Genomic DNA, 22,697 nt, shown 5'->3' with positions numbered 1-22,697 from the left:
GAGGTGGCACTGAGGCCGGGCCTTGAACAGGAGTCTGGGTCTGGGCATCTTGGGGAAGGACGGCTGAGCAAAGCCGTGAAGTGGGATGCACCTGAGGAGCGAGGAAGAATGTGGTGGACAATTCGGTGAGGAGTGCTGCCTGGGAGAGATGGCAGAGGTTTGGAGTGTTCGCCTCGTTATTAAGCCTAGGGATGTTTTGATGGTTTCTAAGAAGGGAAGTGGTGTTCTTGATGCTGGATTCAGAACATGTCATCTGCAGCTGGGTATGGGATGTCCTGCAGTGGAGGAAGCTTTGGGAACAGAACCTGGGAAGAAGCCCATTGCAGTGACCATGAGGGGTTGAACAGGGCTGGTGGGAATGGACAGGAAGGGGCTAAAAGTCTTGGGGGTGGGGGAAAAGTCATCTGCTATGTGCCGGGGCCTGTGGTAGGAGATTTTCATGTTTAATCTCATTTATTCCTCCTGACAGCCTCATGAGGAGATTGCTATGATCGTTCCATATTGTAGAGGAGGAAACTGAGAGAGAGGTTAAGTGGTTTATCCAAGGTCATATAGCAAATAAGTGGTGGGATGGGGATTTTAACCCAGAGAACAATGGAGTAGATGCAATCTGGTAACTGAATAAATGTCAGGGACTAGAGCAGAAGAGACCAAGATGATGGCGATTTGGGTTCCAGAGTTGGAGTGGTTGGTAATGCCACTGATGGAGATGGAATCCCAGGTGTGGGGAGTGATTGGAGATGTGTCAGCCTGTGGTGAGCCTGCAGAAGGCAGGCCCCAGCACTGCGGCAGTGGCCACAGTAGCCATCCATTCTGCCTTGGGGCTCCTTGTCGCAATAATTTGCTGAACCTGTTGTGGGGAAGGAGGGTTGAACCTGCAAGCTGCCTGGGTACTGGCAATGCAGCTGAGAGAAGTTAGGCTGGAGGAGAGCTAGTGAGGGATTCCTCAGGGACTGGCTGATCACCCACTGAGTTCACATCACTCTTGCTTTTCTTCCACACAAAATAATGTCTATTCTGTTGCAATGCACAGAGGACTCAGGCACTTGCCATGATACTTTAGGTGAGAATTAGTTCAGATTTTATATTTTCCAAGGCCCTGGTTCCCTCGTATGTTCCCCTAGAGAAGAGCTAAAAGATGCAGTTGCCAATATTGCAGAATATTGCAGAATTCAGGATCCTAAGAGCAGGTCCAGGGCCTTTTACAATGTCATAGAATCACGGTGTTCTAGAGACAAGTCTGCCCTATATTACGGATGGAGAAACTGAGTCTTTGCGAAATCATGGTCCTTTGTCAGCTGTTAGTGAGTGGCAGAAATGGGCCCAGGTCCTTGGGCTCCAGAGGTTTTGCTTTCTCCACTGACACACAGGGAGGCTGCTGTCTTGCAGAGGAGCCTCCAGGGTTTCCTATAAAATAGCCCTGGGGGCCGGGCGTGGTGGCTCACACCTGTAATCCCAGCACTTTGGAGGCCGAGGCTGGGTGGATCACCAGAGGTCAGAAGTTCAAGACCAGCCTGGCCAACATGGTGAAACTTCATTTCTACTAAAAATACAAAAATCAGCTGGGCATGGTGGCAGGCACCTGTAAGCCCAGCTATTCAGGAGACCAAGGCAGGAGAATTGGTTGAACCCGGGAGGCGGAAATTGCAGTGAGCTGAGATCGTGCCATTGCACTCCTGCCTGAGTGACAAGAGCAAGACTCCATCTCAAAATAATAATAATGAAAAAAAAATTTTTTTAAAGCCCAAGGAACAATTTTATAGGCAGGTCGATGGTCCATTTCAAACTGGTACACTTTTTGTTCCTACCAACACAACACACACACACACACACACACACACAAAGAAACAGCAACAACAACAAAAACCAGCACATTGTTCCATTCATCCATCTGTTGGTCATTTCTTTGCCTTTTCAAATTGCTTTCTTTCCTGTGAGAGAAATTTGATAAGGCACAGTTTAGTTAGAGCTGTAAAGGGTTCTATCCAAGTCCAGGGTCAGAGGGAGGTCCCAATAAAGCCAGACGGTACCTGTGTGCACCACCAGAATCCTAAGGCACAGGCAGGGAAGCAGGAAAGGAGAGGATGGCTGTAAGGATCGAGGAAGGAGGGGAGACAAAGTGCAGAGAAAAAGGAAAAGAGGAAAAGCTGAGTTTGTGCGGCAGACACGTCAGTGGCATGGGCATAGCCTACTTGGGGACCTGTATTTTGGGAACCTGGCTCCCCAGTACTCAGAGGCAGCATGAAGCAGGGAGATAACCAGGTGGACATGAAGAAGCCAAAGGGAGTCACTCTTATAATACATCATCCAACCTCGGGCACTGCCGGGAATAAAAGGGGGAATATTCATAGCAATGCTGGGACCACAAGCATAGCCAGGATGTCCCAGGCAAACTGGTCACCTTCACAACAGCAGTGCACAGAAAGTGCCAGGCACAGCCCAAGGGCTGTCCGTGTATTCCCTTGTGGAAGCCTCACTGCAACCCAATTGACTAGGCACTGCCATCATGCCCATTTTATAGAAAAGTTAACTGAGGAAGAGAGAGGCACAGTATCATGTCTGTGGTCACACAGCCAGTACACGGTTGAGGCAGGATTTCAACTCAGGCAGCTTGGCTGTTTCAGAGCCTGCACCATAAGCGTCATGCTCCACTGGCTCTCTCCTCACCAACAGCATCCACACGAAGACACCCCTTCCCCTCACAGGACTCAGCAGAGGGACCTTTGGGGTCTGTTTCCCCTCACAGCTGCTCTAACTGGTCAAGTTAGCATGATGTCATCCGGATGACATAAACAAGTTTGCGGTCAGGCTGAGGCGAGGGGGAGGACAACCTTCAGTCGGGTTCGTCCTCTACAGGCTCCACACCTTGGACACAGTGCTGAGTCTTGGCCTCAGGTCTTGGAGTTCTCAGTCATCCTTGCCTTGTAACTGCTCTGCCCTTTCACTGAAGGCTGAGTTAGATACAGGAAGGACCTCCTGAAGTTCAGTGTTAGGGATGGGTTCCTCTAGGACCTCATCTGCCTGGGGCAACTAGAGGGTGCCACCCTGTGATGACAAAGTTATCTCCAGGGCCTCTTCCAGCTTGAGGGCTATAGAATTTTCTTTTGTGACAGATTCTTCAGGAGACAGTGCATGCCCCTCGTCAGTGTGTTTTGGCTCCCAGCCCTGGCTTTCTCAGAATGCCAGCAAGACACTTTCTTCCCTTGTCTGTTGACATATCCTGGATGAGGCTGGCCAAGGGAGGCATTTATAGGGCAGCAGGCTCTATGGTGGGTGGAGTCTGACTCTGGGTGTTGCTCCACGTGTTTCTAGAAGATGCTGGGAGGTAGGAGCAGGCAAGCTTCCCCTGTGGTTCAGATTCCAAGGGCCTCTGTCTGCACCCCATCTGTGCTGAAGCTCCCTCATTCACACAATAGAGCTGCTCTGCCTGGGGGTGGACAAATGTGAGGCTGGGCCTGAGAACTTGTGGGAAAGTGGAAACGGCGTTTTACCCAAGCAAATTCCAGCAGTGAGGTTGGATAGGCTTGACACCCAGCCCTGTGCTTGTGGTGTACCCCTGAGCCTGTGGAACGCTGTGCCCTTCTGGGCTTAGTTAGAGGAAAGGTGAGAAGGTTGAGACGTAGCACACATGCGACAGGTGCACCAGGACAAGCTGGAACCAGTGGGTGTGGCTGCCCTCCTCCCAGAACCTTCACTTGTATTTCTGTGAAGTAAAGACAGCTTCCTTTACTCCCTTTTTAACTCACAGCAGCACCAGGGGACGTGGGAGGTTGGCTACAATGACCCAATTACCAGTGCAGACAAGAGGAAAATCTCCTATTACCTGGGAGATTGGTTTATTTTCACTTTATTTACTTTAGAGATTGCTCAGCATTGAGCTCTGGGATTTGCAGTCTGCTAGAGTTCTTTTGGTAAATGGATGGAGCTTTGCCACATTGTCCACTGCACATAACCACATACCTTCACCTGCTGGGGTAGAGGGTTGGGTTGGTGCGGATGCGGGAGGGAGGCCAACTTCCTGCAGCCCCACTTTGACCAAACATGGAACTCCAGGGACCTTCTTTCCACTGCACCTCAAGGTTGATGCACAGAAATACACCAGGCATGGCTGAGAATTTGGCATAAATGAACTCATCTTTATAACAGATTTAGGAAATAGGCACTGTTATCATTCTCCCCATTTTATAGATGAGGAAGCCAAGGTCGCGAGAGGCTGAGTAACTTTTCCAAGGTCACACAGCTGATAAGAGGCTGAGCTGGGATTTGAATCCAGGCAGTCTGGCTCTAGGGCCAAGTCCTCAACCATTCCACAGCCTGCCGTCTCTGAATGCTTAGTGCAGAGCCTGGGTTGTGACTCTAACCAGTCATGTGTCTTTGGGATTAGCCCTCTAAACCTGAGTTTCTTTTCTCTTCATTGAAGTGGGAATACAGGAGTTACCTGTTGATCCGTGTCAGGTGAATTAAGGGATGTGAGGAAGCACGTGGTCCATGCACACGTGACTGCATGGGTCATGGTGGCATTACCTCTTTTGAGAGCTTGTGGTTGAGTTCCATGCTAAGGGTGTACTCCTCCCCTTGTTGGTCCTTCTCAACCAACTTGTTGAGATGTACTCCTCCCCTTGTTGGTCCTTCATAACTTGTGCTTGTCTTGGACTGAAATTCCCTAGGAGGCAGAGGCAGTCTCTCACCTAATTAGCTTCTATGTGTGCTGAGTCCCTGATGTGCCAGCAAAGGCCCCTGCAGCGTGTCTGGTCTAAGAAGAGAGGGGTGGTCCATGCAGCAGGCATGCACAGTCCCTTTGAGGGGATGTGTTTTTTCAAAATAACACAGACTGGGTGGCTTGGACAACCAAAATTTATTTTCTCACAGTTCTAGAGGCTGGATGTCTAAGATCATGGTGTCAGTTTGGTGGGTAGAGGTTCTCTCCTTGGCTTGCAGAAAGCCACTTTCTTTTTGTGTCCTCACATGGCAGGGAGAGGGAGAGAATGGGAGAGGAAGAAGGGAGAGGGAGGGCGGAGGGAGAAGGGCAGGGGAGAGGGAGGAGAGAGAGATGGGTGGGGGGGGAGAGAGAGAGCAAGAGAGAGAGAGAGAGAGCTCTCTGGTGTCTCTTCTTATAAGGGCACTAATCCCATCATGGGAACCCCACCCTCATGACCTCATCTAAACCTAATCACCTCCTAAAAGCCTTATCTCCAAATACCATCACATTGGAGGCTAGGGCTTCAACATATGAATTGTTGGGGGGACATAATTTAGCTCATAACAGGGGATGATATAAAAAATAACCAATGATGTTAGTGTTTATAGGCAAGTAAGTAAGATATATTTCTCATGGCTTTAGAGAGGAGGTAAGATTTGAGCTGCACGTAGAAGTACAGCCCAGGCTGGAAAGCATTTACAGCGCAGGGCCCTGAGGCACAGGAACACACCCCCTCGACAGGGCCATGCCCTTCTGAAGGCATGAATGGGGTCAGGAGGTCAGGGGGAAGGAGATGAGAGACATTGGCCAGAGAGACACCTCCTACCTTCAGCCAGGTTTCGTTTTTCTGTGGGGAAGGAGATAGTTTGTCAAGGATATGATTTCTTTTTTCCTTTCTTTCTCTACTCTTCTCTTTCTTTCTTTCTTTCTTTCTTTTTTTTTTTTTTTTTGTTCTTGTTGCCCAGGCTGGAGTGCAATGGCATGATCTTGGTTCACTGCTACCTACCTACACCTCCCGGGTTCAAGAGATTCTCCTGCCTCAGCCTTCCAAATAGCTGGGATTACAGGCATGCACCACCATGCCCAGCTAATTTTTATATTTTTAGTAGAGACGGGGTTTCTCCATGTTCGTCAGGCTGGTCTCAAACTCCCAACCTCAAATGATCCGCCTGCCTCAGCCTCTCAAAGTGTTGGGATTACAGGCGTGAGCCACCACACCTGGCCCAAAGCTACTATTTCTTAACCTGAGCAGGGCTGAAATTTTAGAGGCTTTCTTCCCAAGGCAAGTTTTCTGAGCCAGACAGCAGCAGCACCACCATCCCCAGAGGAGGACGCGGTGGGAGTGAGGGTAGGAGAAGTTCTTGGAAGTTCATTTCTGTGGGTAGTGTCATGTGAATCACGATCAGAAATTGCCATTGGGGAGATACCATCAGGAATCACAAATTGTTCAGCAGAAGAACTTCTAGATCTTTCAGTGGTGTCATGGCCTCCAGTGGCTTTTAGGTTTTTGGGTCTTCTGGGAGTTTGGATTGAATAGACACCCCGAATACAGATCATCCACAGGACAGAGATCTTGAGTCACAGGGCCTTTGGTGTGGCGTCTGGGTGCATGGACACTGCCTTCCCTACAGAATCCCACAGAGGGAAGGCCATCCAACTCTTCTTTATGTTATTTTTACTGTACTGTCTTCAGTGGGCAGAGAGTTGAGATTTAGGGTTTTTTTCTTTGTTTGCTTTTGGATCTTCACTTTTTTATTGGGATAAAATATACCTAACATAAAATGTACCATGTTAACCATTTTAAGTGTGCTGTGCAATGGCAATAAGTATATTCACATTGCAAATTGTTTCATCTTCTCAAACTGACAGGGTTTGAGAAGGTTTGGTTTTAACTGTGGCTGCAGGAAGTCATACAGTGATACTGTCTCAGCTCCCTCTCTGCACAATGGCCTCACCATCAGATGTCCTGTCGACTTTTGTAATCTTTCTGCTGCCGTTTCTCTCTTATTCCTCTCCGTTTGTTTGGGCTTTTAAAAAAATTATCTGCTTCCATCAAAAGCGCTTCCGTGAGACTGCCCTCCTGTGGCTGAGTACTTTGTGCAGAACCTTGTATATTTCTCCCCAGGGTCTTATAAGGTAGTGCAATCACCCACCCTTTCCAGATGAGGAAACTGAGCGCCTCAGATGTCAGTAACATACCCGAGGCGGTGTCATTTCAGAGCTGGGACTCGATTCTGGACTCTCTGATTCTTCCTGCTTCATCTAGACAGTGGGTGTCATTGTACAGAGTCAAGCACAGCTTCCCTGCCTGGGCACATTAGTGTCTATTTGAGAAGTTTTCTAGAATCTGCACGGATCTGGGTTTGTATTATGTGAACCATGTTCCACTAGGATTCTTAACTGGGGCCTTTAGCCAAAAAGGATTCACTTAAAAATAGTTTCATTACCTACCATAGATAAACTGCTAATGGAATTTACCAAACTGTTAAATTAAGCTTTTCAATGAATTTCATATATACTAAAAAAGTGTGAGTTTAGCTTTGACTGTGATTCCTCCCAAGGCGGAGAATTCGTGCGCCTTCTCTGGCTAGCAGGGGTTTAGTCACCATCTCAGCTCCTGTTCTGGGTCGTGATCTGTTTAGCTTTTCTGTCCCCTCTCGGTATCTCACCGCAGCTTGATTCTGCGTTTCCTCAGGACACAGTTTGTTCCTAGGCCGTGGTTGTCCTGGCCACAGATACTACAGAGTGTATTTGCCGTTTCCCCAGCGAGCATTCTTGCTAGCATCTGACACATCTGCAACGTGTCCTCTGGCACATTTCCTATGCTTGCCATTTCCCTCCCCATGGACTGCAAGCCCCTGCTGTGTGTCTCAGAACTCAGATTTCTGGGTTCAACTTTCTTTGGGGCACAGGGTTCTGATGTGGCTTAACTCTCGGAACGAAGTCAGCTGGGGAAGGAGCAAGGCGTTCAGCAAACTTCTGCGTGGGCTGCATGCTTCATAAGAAGATAATTTGTCAAGTGCCTACCATGTGCCAGACATTTTCTGATATGGGTCTTACCATGTCCTTTTTACAGTTGAGGAAACTGAGGCTCAGAGAGGCTCAACAACTTGTGTAGGTTCACACCAGACACCTAGTCCTGGTGTAGACACCTGCACCATGGACACCTCCCCCAGGCTGTTGATCCCCCTGTGCCTGACTGACTTCCTACAAAGGGCTGACACTTTGGGTTGCAGGGTCTGCTTGATGACAGAGCTCTCTCCACACGCCTGTGAAATGGGAGCCAGAAGCTGCCGATGCCATGTCAGGTGAGCCGCCCCGGGCACAGGCCATCCAGAAATATAGGGATGGAAAAGGCCGGTTTAAAAGTCTGTTGTAGTACTTCTTTTTAAGGAATGCATTTTTAGTCCATTGAACTGCAGCTTGAACCAAACCAGAGCCACAAAAAGGAACTGCCAGGTAAAATGAGTGTCAATGAAAAAAGAAAAATTACTCGGCTTCCATTCCGTAGGCACACATCGCAAACTAAACGTATTTTTAAAAAATGTACAAGCCCTGTTTACAGAAGTTTGAAATAGAATGAAAAGTTCTAATTTGTACTCAATAGCAGTTAGATCATAACACACACCACATCTGAATTTTCTGACACTTTAGGGGTTACATTGTTGTGATTTAATGCCAATGAAACAAAAGACAAAATGGATCAATATGTACTTATTGAACACCTGCTGTGTGAAGTGCTTTGTACAAGAAAAAGGGACACAGTATTTCTTTTGACCAGACACAAGTGCAGAGAGAGGTGACCTCCCCAGATAACGTGTGTAACTTTTGCCAAGGAGATGGGACAGAATGAATGTGCTCTAGAAAGAAACTGGGCCTTGGAGAGGGCTTAGCCAAGTAGGTGGGAACTGAGCTTTGTCTTCAAGGATGGTAGAATTCAGCAGGTAAGTGGTGGCAGGAAGTCCTGGGAGGACTGTTCCGTGAGTGTCCTTCTGTCCATCTTAATAGACATGTCTGAGGGCCATTCTTAGGGAAATCAAACCAGTGACGTTCTGCCCAGGCTGTAGAATGTGCCTACCAATATTTGTAAGGATCACACTCTTCTGCTGGCCTTCACTGACTAGTTTATAATCTAGAAGGAGGTGAGATTTCTCCCAGCAGGGAGCCAGGATTCGATTCTGGACTTTCTGATCCTTCCTCCTTCGTCTAGACAGGGATGTTGTCATATAGAACCTAGCACAGCTGGCCCTGCCTCGGCGTGTACTCTGGAAGGTTTCTAGAATCAGCACGGATTTGGGCATGTTTGATGTGGACTGTGTCCCATTAGGATGGAGATGGTATTCAGCACCCTGTAGAAGGTGCCAGAGAGCTATCGAGTGGAAGAAGATGGGCCCACCCTCAGAGACTCACCCTCTCCTTATACAGTTATCCACCAGGAAAAGCCAGCCAAAGCAGAATGAGAGATGCCCAGATGGTAACTCTTTTACCAATAGGCCCACTATTGAGTTCTTTCATGCCTGCTGCCTGATTTCTTTTCAGTCCTGGTTATAGAGCCGAAGGCAGCTGTTCACAATTTGGCCATGTCCTAGGCCTGGGTAACAGTGGTTAGTCCAGCCCTCCCTGTCCCAGCCTCACATGTGCATTCAACCCCAGCAGCCACACAGCCTCTGTCTGCAACCTGTGAAGTGGCTGGGCCGTCTCAGAGGTGCTTTAGAGAGAAATGTTAACTAGCAGAGTGACAGTCACGGGTGACCGTCTTGCCCTCACTGAGAGGATGCAGGATACGTGTGCCCGCTTCATTGCCGCAGGCAGTTCGCCTGTGAACTCCAGGCTGATTGGGCCTCACTGGAGCCCCTGAGGGTGTGTTTTCCTTTTGTGAACTAAGATGTAAATTGAGTGACTAAGCCATGTCTCCCATCGTCCTGCCCTGTCCCGTTCGGAATGCAAATGTCCACGTGGTGTGACTCCTAATGCTGTTCTTTTAGGACCTGGTCCACAGAAGCTGGGAGCGGGCAGGCAGGAACGTCAGAAAGCTCAGGTGGAGAAGCTGTGCCAGGCGGCAGCATCGGGTGTGAGGGAGGAAGAGCGTGGCTTATGTTCGGCTTCGCCACTTGCTCTCTGTGGGCCTCAGTTGCCTCATCCAGAAAAGGGCTACGCTTCGTGTCCCTGAGGGAATTGATAAGGATGGAATTACACAGTGAAAATAAGAAAGTCCTTCATGAACATACAGCCTTTTAAGTGGAGGTTGCTGATTTTTGTGCAGCGGAGTAGTTTCCATTCATTTATCAGTTTGGCCTAAATTAACCTTTGCTGCTTCTGTCATTATAATAGATCCATTTAGCGTTGGCTCAGTCATCAATGATTCTTATCAAAAGGGTAAACTGCATAGTCCAGTTAGGTGGCTGAAGCTCAGCCAGTGCGCCACGGTCCAGAGCTCTCCAGCCTGTCCCATCAAGATCCTCAGGAGGAAGTAGGAAGGGGTCCAGGCTGACTGGGGCCCTCAGAAGTCTGGGCTATGTTTCCAACCAAAACAGCATGGAGACGCCCCTGAAGCAGAGTGGGAACCAAAGCCTACAGAAAGTGGGAAATGGAAAAATGGGGCTTTGTTACTTTTTAAGAAAGTCATACTGGGTGTGTCCTGCTATCTGGAGCTTCTGCCCTCCCTTTGCAAATATTTGCCTAGGGATGTAGAGGGTGGAGGCAACCATGGAGAATAAAGGAAGAAGGAGGGTGGGTGTTCTTGAGTACATATGTGTGGTCAGACAGCTGTCAACTTCAACTTGATGTAAATTCAAGTCACCTCTCACTGAGAGCCTACCATGTGCAAAGCTCTGCACTGCAAGCTAGTACAATTATTATTTTCCTTAGCTTAAAGGTGAGGAAACTGAGGCTTATAAAGTAGCTAAGCAACTTGCTTGAGGTCACATGGCTAGTAAGTGTAGAACCAGAATTCACATCCAGGTGCTTGACTGCAGAGCCCACTCAGTAACCATAATGGGTTAAGTTACGTACACGGAGATGATCTCTCTGTTGGTGAAGGTGTTTGCAGTTCACACAGCAACCCGCAGACTCTGCTTTCAAATCTGGACAGCAATGCAGTAAGGTATTCGTACTGAGTATTATACACTTGGCTAAGCATATTAAATAAAATTATGACTGTGGAGGCACTTAGTACATTGTAAAATGCTCTACAAATATGATATAATTATTGTCTCATAACTAAAATAAGGGGTTAAGTGGCTTGCCCAAGGACATGTAAGTTGCAAATGCCGAGTGAGGACGCCACCCCGGGACCTGGAACTTAGAACTTCAGCACCAGTGCTTTTTGTTTTCTCGACACCATCAAGGAAAGATTCACTCTGACTTTATCTGTTTCTCCCGAAGTGTTGTCAAATAAAAATTAGGCAGAGACCCTAAAGAAGAATAAGCTAACTTTTCTTCGCTACCTTTTATTCACTTGGGCTTTCCTCTCCTTTTTCAGTCCCCAGTGAAACTGAGAGTAGGGTCGTGGAAGAAGCTGGGGGGGTTCTCCAGCATGGGGGTTAGGGTAGCAGAAGCTGCAGAGGGATCATTTGTGTGTCCCCATCTCCTAGTTGAAAGGAGAGCCCTGGGCAAGGATGTGAGGAAAGAGGATGGGCAGGATATGTCGTTTTGCACTGTGGATGGACCAGCATGTATTTTATAACCTCATAACACTGTGACCACAAATTATTTTAAAATTGTGAGTTCATCTAGAATCTGGGATGTATCCCTGGGGCTTGTGTGTATGCAGGCAATGTGTATATATATATGTATATATATATTTTTGAGTCGGAGTCTTGCTCTGTCGCCAGGCTGGAGTACAGTGGTGCGATCTCGGCTCACTGCAACCTCCAGGTCCCTGGTTCAAGCGATTCTCCTGCCTCAGCCTCCTGAGTAGCTGGGATTACAGGTACGCACCACCACACCCGGCTAATTTTTGTATTTATAATAGAGACAGGGTTTCACCATGTTGACCAGGCTAGTCTCAATCTCCTGACTTCGTGATCCACCCACCTCAACCTCCCAAAGTGCTGGGATTACAGGCATGAGCCACCGCGCCCAAATAAAGAAATCATAAATATTTTGTTCAAAAGATCTTAGGCTTGATACTGGAAAGATGAAAATAACTGCTGAACACAGTTCATATTTGTACAATTTGAAACAGTGCCAGAATTTTATCTTAGAACTGAAGCAAAGGGAGTCATTCTTTGTTACTAGCAATGTCTTATTTTTAAAATGTGCTCATTAATTTTAAAAGGGATAAGAAATTAACATTTATTTTGCACCTTCCAAATACAGAAGCTATGCTGGAGCATTCGTGGGTATTTGCTCATTTATTCCTCAAAAAAATGCTTGTATAAGTGACACTGTTAGATGAATTTTTAAGATGAAGAAATCAAGACTTTGGGAGATTAAGTAATTTGATTCAAGTTTCTCAGATAGCAAGAGATGGCAGCAAGATGCCAGTATAAGCAAGCCTGACTACCAATCTGTAATTTTTTCAACAACCCACTGAGAAAATCCATTTTCAGTTTCTTTGTTTTTCATTTCTTCCCTAATCTCAGATCTTTCACCTAGATTCTGTCTTTTTCTGTTTGAAGTCCGTCTTTTAAAATTTTTCATTTTCAGTGAGAATGAAAATGTGTGGCCAACCCCCAGGTTTTTTTTTTTTTTTTTTGGTCATATAATGTCTTTATTTCTCTTATTCTTAAAGGATATCTTTTTAAGTATAGAATTCTCAGAAGACAGTCACCCGCTTTTATCATGTTGAAAGTATTTTACCACTGCCTTCTGTCTTGTTCATCACTGATGAGAAATAACCTAACTGTTAATCCCTTGAAGGTAATTTCTCTTTTCTCTGTGCTGCTTTTAAGACACTCTCTTTGTCTTTGGTGGTCTAAAACCTCACTGAAATGTGTCTGCTTATGGATTTATTTTTATTTATTCTTCTTGGGATTCTTGAATATGTGTCTTGGTGTTTTTCATCACTTTAGAAAATTCTTAGTCATTACCTGTTTAAATATTCTCTTCCTTCTCCTTCTGAAACTCCAAACAGATGTGAGTTAGACTCTTTTTCATGTCTCATAAGTTCTCTTTCATATTTTTCAGTGTCTTTATCTTTTTGGGCTGCATTTTGGTTAATTTATTATTGACCCAGCTTCCAGTTTACTGTCTCTTTCTCAAACTGTATCTAATGTGCTCTTAAGTCTATCCACAGTTTGTCATTTCAATTATTTTTTTTTATTTTTAAACATTCTCTTTGGTTCATTCTTCAAAACTTCTTGGTTATTCCTCATGACTTTTTGTCTCTTGCACATATCTTCAAGCTTGGCTTTAATTTCTTTAAATACATTACAGTCATTTTTATAGTCAGCATCTGGATATTTATTATCTAAAGAAGCCCCTGGACAGTGAATTCCTTCCTTTCTTGTCAGTCCATCAATGCTTTTGGAAATTAAAAAAAAAAATTACATAAAACTTTTTAGTAGCTTCTAGTGGCAAGGTCCATCTAGGTACTTAGCCTGCCATAATGATGAAAATAGAAATCTACATGTTGTTGGAAAATTGACAAAATTAGGAGAGGGAAAACTGACCAGATGGAGATCGGCATGAGGAGCCTAGAATTGCCCACATGTGCTGAATGCACTTTGTGAATGCCCTGAAGAGTGCATATGGTGTTGTGATGAGAAGCCACTCACCATGGGACTTAGCCAGCCTGGCACCCCACCCCACAGGACATGACACCAGAAGCAGTGTCACCAAACAAGATGAGGAAATTTCTAGGAGGCCTATTTAGAAGACATCATTTTATCAATGAGGGGCTCTTTTAGGAGAGGAAGGCTTGGTAGGACTTTTCCTCTAGTTCTGATCTGAGCCCTGCAAAAGCCAGTAGGACCTGTTGCCTTGGAATTCAAAGGATATGTGTTCTTCCATCCCAGTGGCCCTGTGGGAATATCCAAGAATAGATGTAGATGGGACCACAGAGTCCATGCTGGCCTCCACTGCTCCTTCCCCCCACTTACTACATCCCATTGGCCACCCAGTCCTCTTGATTCCACCTCTAAATAGCTCTAGAATCTCTTCACCTGTGCCTACTTCTGCTGCCATCGCCCTGGTCCAAGATGTTGCCATCTCTTGCCTGAGCTGTAATGATTCCCCGAACCAGCCTCCATGTATCCACTCCATGTCCCTCCTCTTCCAATTTCACTCCCCACAAGCAGCCTCCATGTATCCACTCCATGTCCCTCCTCTTCCAATTTCACTCCCTACAAGCAGCCAAAGTCATCTTTTAAAAAATGCAAATCAGATCATGTCTCTCCCAACCTTTTAGATTTTTAACTTTAATGATTTCCTATGGCTTGTTGGGATAAAGTCCCAAATCTCTAACCTGGCCCATCAAGTCCTACTCTTCAACCTCATCTCCTACCGCTCTCTTCCACGTTAGGATTGTTCTCACCACCCTGGTTTCCTTCCATTTCTTGAACACACAAAAATGCTTGTTCTACCTGAGGATATTTATGCCTGCTGTCCCCCATCCTTAACACGCTTCCCACCCATCTTTCCTTGGGTTGCTCCTATTCACCCCGTGGACCCCACATAAATGTAATTTCCTTTCTCTCGTCTTCTGTGTTGGTCCTGTTGCTTTGGGCTCCCGATAGCAAGCCCTTTGTATGTCTTCACGTCTTCATCAGAGCGCTTACGCCAATTGTGATCCATAATCATTGTTGTAATTTCTGTCCACTTTCTCCCCTCTCCACTACCTGGTAAGGGCTGAGTTCATCACCCTATCGCAGCGCAAAGCACAAAGCCTGGCACATGGTAGCTGTTGCTTATTGGAGAATGCATCTGTGAATGAATCTGGCTTCTGCTTCCATCCTTCCACTGGGACTGCTGTTACTGAGTTCACCCATGGCCTCCTCATTGATAATATTACTGAGTTGACCCGTGACCTCCTCATTGATACGTCCAGGGTTTCTTCTCTGGAACGTCTGACATGTCTACAACATTTGAACCTGCTGTCAACCTCTAGTTCTGTAAACATTCTCCATCTTTTCTCATCCTTTGGTTTTGAGACAACATTATTTCCTTTGCTTTCTCTCTGAGCACTGCTTCTGAGCCTCCTTGGCTGATGTGCTCTGAGTGTCCCTTAAATGTCAGTGTCCGGCGTGATTCCAGCCCTCAGTTTTTTCTGCTCCCTCTGCACAGTCTGTGAGCAGCCTTAATTATGTCTGTGGCTTCAACCCTTATATATTTCAACTGGCAAATCCCACACCTATATGTCCAGCCCTGTCCCCACTCCTGCATACCAGATCTTTCTCTCACTGCATCCTAAATGCCTCCACCCCGATGTCCCATAGAAGCCTCAAGCTTAACATTTCCAAGTGGAACTAATTCTCTTCCTTGCCAAACTTGTTCTTCCTGTAGAATTTCCTATCTGGCTAAATAATGTCACCCATCTACCTAACCTCTGAAGCTAGATGTCATGGAGTCATCCTAGATACCTCTGCCAGCTCAGTACCCATGTTCAACTGTCATCACACTCTGTCTCTTGAATCTGTCCCTATCCCTCCTCTCTCTGCACTGCCACCACCTTAGTGCAGCCCCTGCTGTACTTGTTGGGGTCATGGCATCAACCTCTTACCTGGGCTCCCTCCTTCCATCTTCTTCCCCATCTAGCACTCATGCCAGAGATCTTGTCACAGAGAACAAAGCCTAATCAAGCCACCTCCCTGCCTCACCCCACACCTTTCTCCCTCATGCCCATACAGTGAAGCCCATCCTCCTGAGGATGACGTGCAAGCCTCTTCACAGCTTCCTTGTCTTTCCCTCTGGCTTTTGCTTCTCTTTGCAGCATTCATGGTCCTCTGAGCATGCCATCCCTTCTCAGTTCAGGCTTATAGTGTCAAGCAGGGTTCTCAAACATCAGAATCACAAGGAAGGCCTGCTGTAAAAACATGGCATGCTGGGCCTCACCTGCAGAGGTTCTAACTCTGTGGGTCCGAGATGAGGCCCAGGATCTGAATTGGTAACAAGTTTCCAGGGTCTGCAGGGGCTTCTCTTCTGGTGGCCACTGTGAGAACCACCAGTGTATCCTAAAAAGCATGTGAGCCTCGGAGCTCCACTGCCTGGGTCCAAATCCTGCCTCTGCTACCCACTTCCTATGTCACTTAACCTCTCCATGCCTCGGTTTACTTATCCATAAAAAGGGACCAATCCTTGAACTACCTTACAGGCTTTGGAGGAGGATTAAATGGGTTAATACCCAGAAGACTTTCAAACACTGCTTGGGTCATTGTAAGTGTGAGGAACTGTTAGTTGCCACCATTGCTGGTTGTTATTTGTATTATTATTTACATACTTGGTTGTGAATGTCTGCCTCCCTCTCTTTATTGCTTGCAGTTTTCTCGTCTCCTCTCAAGAATTCATTTCTTTTCTAAGGAGCGTTTTGCTAACACCCTCCCAGCCCCAGGCCTTCTGCACCCTTCTTTGTGCCCACACAGGCCCGCGTGCACCATATCCTAGCATTTGCCGCCCTGCACTCGCCTCTTTCCCAGGAGTTGGGCTCACTTGCTGTGTCTCCGCAAGGCTTCATTTTCTTCCAGCTTCATTGAGGTGTAACTGAAAGATAAAATTCTATAATTTTAAGGTGTCCAATATGATGATTTGATATATGTATGTGTTATGAAATGATACCCCAATCAAGTTGGTTAATATAGAATTCAAAGAGAAAATTTTTTTTATAAAGTTAGTTAACACATTCATCACCCCACCTAGTTACCATTTTTGCGTATGTGGCAGGAGCACTTAAAATCTACCCTCTTAGCAAATTTCAAGTGTACAATACAGTATTAAGTCATCACGCTGTACATTAGATCTCTAGAACTTACCCACTTATCCACATTATAACTGCAATTTTGTATCCTTGGACCAACATTTCCCCGTTCTCCCCACCTACAGCCCCTTGCAACCACCATTCTACTCTCTGTTTCTCTGAGTTCAATTGTTCTAGATTCCACATATAAGTGAGATCATAAATTTGCTTTTCTCTGTCTGGCTTACCTCACTTAGCGTAATGCCCTCGAGGTTCAGCGTTCACCCCTGTTGTCGCAAATGGTAGGATTTCCTTCTTTTTGTGGATAAATTATATTCTCTTATGTATATGCGCGTGCGCAGACACACACACGCACACGCACACACACTGCACAGCTTCTTTATCCATCCATCCGTTGATGGACACCTGGGTTGTTTCCATGTCTTGGAGATTGTGAATACTGCCGCTGTGAACACGGGAGTGCGGGATCACTTTGAGCTACTGATCGTGTTTCCTTCAGACACATACCTAGAAGTGGGATTGTTGGATCATATGGTAGTTCTGTTTCTAGTTTTTTGAGGAATTTCCATGCCATTTTCCGTGTTTAGTCCCTGACTTCAATTTTGAGTCCCGGGAGCCCCGCAAAGTGTCTGGTACATCAGTGGGGGTAAAAAATGTTTCTTAATTAAATGATGGAGTTGGCATATGTTGCAGAATGTATTGAAAATACGGGCTGGGCGCGGTGGCTCACGCCTATAATCCCAGCACTCTGGGAGGCCATGGCGGTCAGATTACAAGGTCAGGAGATCAAGACCTTCCTGGCTAACACGGTGAAACCCCGTCTCTACTAAAAATATAAAGAAATTAACCAGGTGTGGTGACGGGCACCTGTAGTCCCAGCTACTCGGGAGGCTGAGGCAGGAGAATGGCATGAACCTGGGAGGCGGAGCTTGCAGTGAGTGGAGATCGTGCCACTGCACTCCAGCCTGGGCAACTGAGCGAGACTCCATCAAAAAAAAAAAAGAAAATATGGCAAAATGTGTCCAGTCTAGGAAAAGGACTGAATACCATGAAAAGGTGGAGAAAAGAGTGTGTGTGTGTGTGTGTGTGTGTGTGTGTGTGTGTGTCCTGAAAGTTTGAAAATGTTGTAGTTAGGATAGTGGGATTAGATTCAAGAATGTGGTCTTGTGGTCTCAGGAACATCTCAGTGCACATCACTTAGGATAATCTTCGCTATGAGTAGCAAACCCTCACAACTCGATGGATTTAAACAAGGATATTTATTACATGTGTAATAAGAAGTCTGGAGGAAGGATGATATTGGTGGTGTCTGATCCAGTGGTTAACGAAGTCATCAGGGGCCCGGGTTCATTCTTTCTGTTCTGCCTCAGGCGTCCTCCTCATGGTCACAAAGTGGCTGCAGAGGTTCTAGTCAACACATTAGATGGCACAGCATCCAGCAGAGGAAAAGAGCTGGGAAAACGCTTCCCCAAGCACCCCTAGCAGGGCTCCTCTCACATCTTAACGACTAGAGGCCGGGTAGAGTCCACCCCAATCTATGCACTGGCAAGAAGCTTGCTTTGTTTTGGCTGGAGGAGGCCTCTGAGCTGGGGAGGTCACTGTCCTGAGTGGACAGAATCTGCTAGAAAGGAGGAAAGGAAAAATGGATGCTGCTTCAGCAGACAACAGTGTCTGCCTCAAAGCCCAACCCAGATAATCTAAAATGAATTGCTTGAAGTCAAAGTGAGGAACCCTTTCCTCTCTCTGTTCTACCCATAGGTCATGCCCTGACCACAGCTGCCCTTCAGGAGGCTGGCACGGAGCCACCCGGGGTCATTGGGCTGTTTGTCAAGGGTGCGGCAGCAGCGGCTTGCCACTCTTCCTCCATGAACCCAGCCAGAGCCTCCACTGGGCACTTAGCACAAGAAAAACCCTGCAGGAGCCAGAGTCCAGAGCGTTGGGATTCAGCAGGAGTGCCAGGAGAACTCCACACAGCTGTGCTGCCTCCTCTCCTGCCAGGCGTGTGGCTGGACACGAGTCTTGCTGATGGTAAGAATCGGAGTTCCTGGATGCAGGGGGTGCTGGGAGCAGCCTCCTGCGAGAAGGCTGGGCCAAGCAAACAAATGTTCTGAACGAAGATAAGAAAGCAGCATTTCTGCTGAGGGTCTCTGATTTTCTGTAGCCTGCCCCTGGCTTGAAAACTGTCAGCTTAACAAAGTGGGCTCTCAGACCCCCTGGATCTCATGTTTTTTGCTTGTCAGATTCATTGAGAGCTGCAGAATAGGCTCAACAACCTGTAGGGTCTGCTTCTCTGACTGGGACAAAAGCGCTCACAAGAAACTGATGGGAGCGGCTTCACCGGGGGTGGCAGACAATTCTGGCCAGGAGTGGGTGTCCACAGTGGGCAAGAAGTGTGGGCTCCATGTCAGGAGCAGTGGCGACAGCTTCTGGAAATTGTCTAATAGCCTGACATCCTAAAGAATGTCCCGAAGAGCTGAAAAAGCAGTTCTTCCAGACACATGCAGGGAACAGCGAAATGAGATGCAGTAGAAGGTTGAATCCAGCTGGGAGCACAGTGCAATTTAGTTAGGAGTGACTTCTGTGGCATCTGCTGGTCATGGGTGAGGGTTGGGGGAAAATAATACTAATTTGGCCATTATTACATGTGTCTTTCTTGAATCTTCAAATTATCAACTCCTTGAGGGCAGTAATGGAATATTTTATTTCTCCTGCATTCTTCACAAGGTCGGGTACTCAGCCATTGTTTATTGGTTGAGTATTTGATGGATTCCAACACAATCAACTTGATCGGGCCAGGTCCCAGAATCTTCATTCATGGGAGCAGGGTTGTCACCAGTATCTGTCGGTACCTGCTGAGGAGGAGCGGTGGTGGGTACTTTTGCCACCTGAGTTGGCCGAGGTTGCTGAGTGTGTGAGTTTCCTAGGGCTGCCTTAACAAAGTGCCACTAACTGGGTGATTAACAGAAATGTCAGGTCTCCCAGTTCTAGAGGCTAGAGGTCTGCAGCCAAGGTGTCAGCAGGGCCATGATCCCTCTGGTATACAGGAGGCCTCTCTTTGCCTCGCCCTGGCTTCTGACAAAATCGTCAGAATCGCTGGCAGACTTTGATCTTCCTTGACTTGCAGCTGCATCACTCCAATGTCTGCCTTTATCATCACATGGCATTCTCCCTGTGTGTTTCTAAATGTTCCCATTTTTATAAGGACACCAGCCATATTAGGAACCGCCGTACTCCAGTGTGACCTCATCTTAACTCTTTACATCTTCAGCAACCCCGTTTCCAAAGCAGGTCACATTCTGAGGTACTGGGGGTTAGGACTTCAATGTGGAGATCCCAGTTCAAGCCGAAATACTCAGTGAGCTCATTCACAGTGACAAGACTAGGGACATACGAAGGGCCGGGATGAATATGCACGGTGTTCCGTGGTGCTGCTTGGAAGTGACTGGCAGCAGTGTCAGCAGGGGAGCATGTCCTCTGCGCTCAGCAGTCCCTAGGGAGGTGTGCTGAGCTGGGCCCAGCCGGACGCATTGGATGCCGTGCTCCAGAGGAGGAACCACACCCACCTGTCGCTCTTCTTTGTATGGGACAAGTGGGACACAGCCTTGATGAGGGGAACACACCACTGGGGTTCCAGGCAGCCTTAACTGTCGAGGAATGCCCGGAAATTCTGTCTGCCCAGCAGCTGGAGACCTTGGATCTCCTCAGTTTCCCGGGAAGTTGAGTTTTGGAGCCGTCTCTCCCAGAGAGGCTGGGAGTTCGTCGCTTTCCCCCTAGAGGTGGTGGGGGCTGCTGGGCTCAACTAGCGCATTGCCAGGCAATCCAGAGAGAGTTCCAGACACCAGACACTGAACAACCTACTTGTCTCCAAACCTAGTAAAGCTGGGACCCACTGCCGCCAACTTTTCTGCCTCTGCAGTTTTGGAGCCCTTAACGTGAAGGTTCCAGCCCAGAAGCCTGCAGGCTGTTCGTAGCCCATAGATGTGTTTTCTTCCCAGTAGCTGGTGTACACAGTGTTTTTGTATTATTTTTCAAATAGGCAATACATTTGCGTGGTTCAAAAATTAAAGCGCTATAGAAAGGTATTCAGTGAAATCTTATCCCTGCCTCCAGTGGCCAGTCCTGCCCTGCCCGTCCCCTGTAAATACTTTTATTAGTTTCCTATACAACCTTCCAGGATTCCTTTTTGCAGATAAAAGTCAGTACAAATATATATCTGCCTCCATCCCTCTACTTCTTACCTAATTATAGCAGACTATACACACTATGTTTAACCTTGCCTTTTTCACTTAATTTATCTTGGTGATCTTTCCCTATCTGTATGTGGGGAGCTTCCTCATTCTTTTTTTACAGGGGTGTAGTATCCCGTTGTATGGATTTACCATAATTTAACAATCCCCTACTGATGAACACAGGTTGTTTTTAGTCATTTTTTGTACAAGAAACACTGCACAGAATAAACCTGCCATTTCGTGTTGACCCTGAACGTGTGTAACATTTAAAAATTCTGAAAAATCTTTGAATAATCAGAAGAACTGGAAACACTTGGTTCTAACATGTGGACAACTGGTTGGGTTGGGTAGCAGCTGTCCTTTTAAAGAGACCTCCCTGCCCCACTCTGGCATGTTCCCCACCACCTCTTGCTGACCCTCTTGCGTTCATCCTGAGCGCTGACTGCCATCTGGCAACATTGTGCTGTTTCCCTCATAGAGTATTAAGGAGGAAGGGAAATCACTCATGTATTCATGTCTCTTCAAGGGGGAAACTGAAAACCAAGGAGGCTGTCTTTTTCCAGCAGAGGGGGAGGGCAGACTCGATATGAAAGCGATTCTGCTTCTTCATCGCCCCCTCACCACTCGGCCCATTTCTGTTACTCTTCTGTATGCTTGAGATTGCAGCCCCTGCCTTGCTATGTCCAGGCTTTTGTCTCAGGAGCTGAAAAGTGGAAGGGAAAGAACCCGGCCCTCTTCTTGCTTTTGTGCACTGTGTGAGTAGCTGCATGGAGACCAGCAATAAAAGTGAAATACAAGACAGTCAGAAGTGTTGTTCTATTACATGGATTATCTCAGCAGAGCCCCCAAAGCACTGGTAGCACTATCTCCCTTTTCCAGACAAGGAAACAGTAGCAGAGTGAAGTGGCTTCACCAAGACTCATAACTCGTACACAGAACTAGGATCAGAAACCAGGTTTTTCTGTCACTAGAACCTGACATTTTAGCCAATCTATCGTGCTGCTTCCAAAGTTTTTTTTTTTTTTTTTCCCCTTGATACAGAGTCTCGCTGTGTCACCCAGGCTGGAGTGCAGTGATGCAATCTCGGCTCACTGCAACCTCTGCCTCCCAGGTTCAGGTGATTCTCCTGCCTCAAGCTCCCGAATAGCTGGGACTACAGGTGCGCACCACCACGTCCAGCTAATTTTTGTATTTTTAGTAGAGACGGGGTTTCACCATGTTGGCCAGGATGGTCTCAATCTCTTGACCTCATGACCTGCCTGCCTCGTCCTCCCAAAGTGCTGGGATTACATGCGTGAGCTGGCACACCCGGCCCCAAAGTCTTTTTAAAAAAGGTGTGGTTTACAGTTATGCCTCTCACCTGCTAAGTTTGTCACTACTGATGCTGTGGAGATGACAGTCATGACAAAGATAAAAGCAGCTCTGAAAACAGGCAAGATGGCTCCATGCTGCGAAGAAGGTGGGTGACAATGCGTGTGTGGTCTCATAACTAACATGACGGCTGTTCCTTGATGGTTTTTCCCATTTTATAGAGTGGAATTGGCTCCCCTCCCCTTTTTGCTCTTTCGATCCAAAAACACATATTGAGCAACTTCTGAATGCCAGGCACTGTGCTCGGTGTGAGTGATAAGCCTGGTGCCTGGAGGCTAGTTCAGGTAGGTCAACAGAAAGCTGCAGTGCCACCAGGTGTATGTGGTGCTGGTGACATGGATGCGTTGGGTTGTGTCCAGAATGTGACAAAAGAGACAAATATACCATGGAGCAACCATGAACAACAAAGCGAGTGGCTTCCAGTTGTCTTGGGTCCTCGTCATTTTACACTACTTGATGAAGGAAGGAAGTGGGGCCCAGAAGTGGTGGCTGTGAGCTAAGGTATTGAGCCATCCTTCTGCCCGCAGCCCAGGATGAGCATGAC

At 47.0% G+C, this 22,697-nt stretch overlaps 2 protein-coding genes across 6 annotated transcripts in view; both read left to right on the top strand.

The window, feature by feature from the left end:
- PARP11 (poly(ADP-ribose) polymerase family member 11) overlaps positions 1-18,581 on the top strand; it is a 131,976-nt gene extending 113,395 nt beyond the window's left edge. The window contains exon 9 of the transcript XR_012419710.1: positions 18,312-18,581. The gene's annotated coding sequence lies outside the window, so the exon portion shown is untranslated. The remainder of the gene's footprint in view (positions 1-18,311) is intronic.
- Positions 18,431-22,697, top strand: part of CRACR2A (calcium release activated channel regulator 2A) — a 112,039-nt gene continuing 107,772 nt past the window's right edge. For all 5 annotated transcript variants that reach the window (XR_012419706.1, XR_012419707.1, XM_045364557.3 and 2 more), the window contains exon 1: positions 18,431-18,581. The gene's annotated coding sequence lies outside the window, so the exon portion shown is untranslated. The remainder of the gene's footprint in view (positions 18,582-22,697) is intronic.

Source organism: Macaca fascicularis, chromosome 11 (assembly GCF_037993035.2).
Source record: "Macaca fascicularis isolate 582-1 chromosome 11, T2T-MFA8v1.1".
Lineage (NCBI taxonomy): Eukaryota > Metazoa > Chordata > Mammalia > Primates > Cercopithecidae > Macaca > Macaca fascicularis.
The sequence above is the reverse complement of the archived record's forward strand: the minus strand, read 5'-3'. Positions and strand labels throughout refer to the sequence as shown.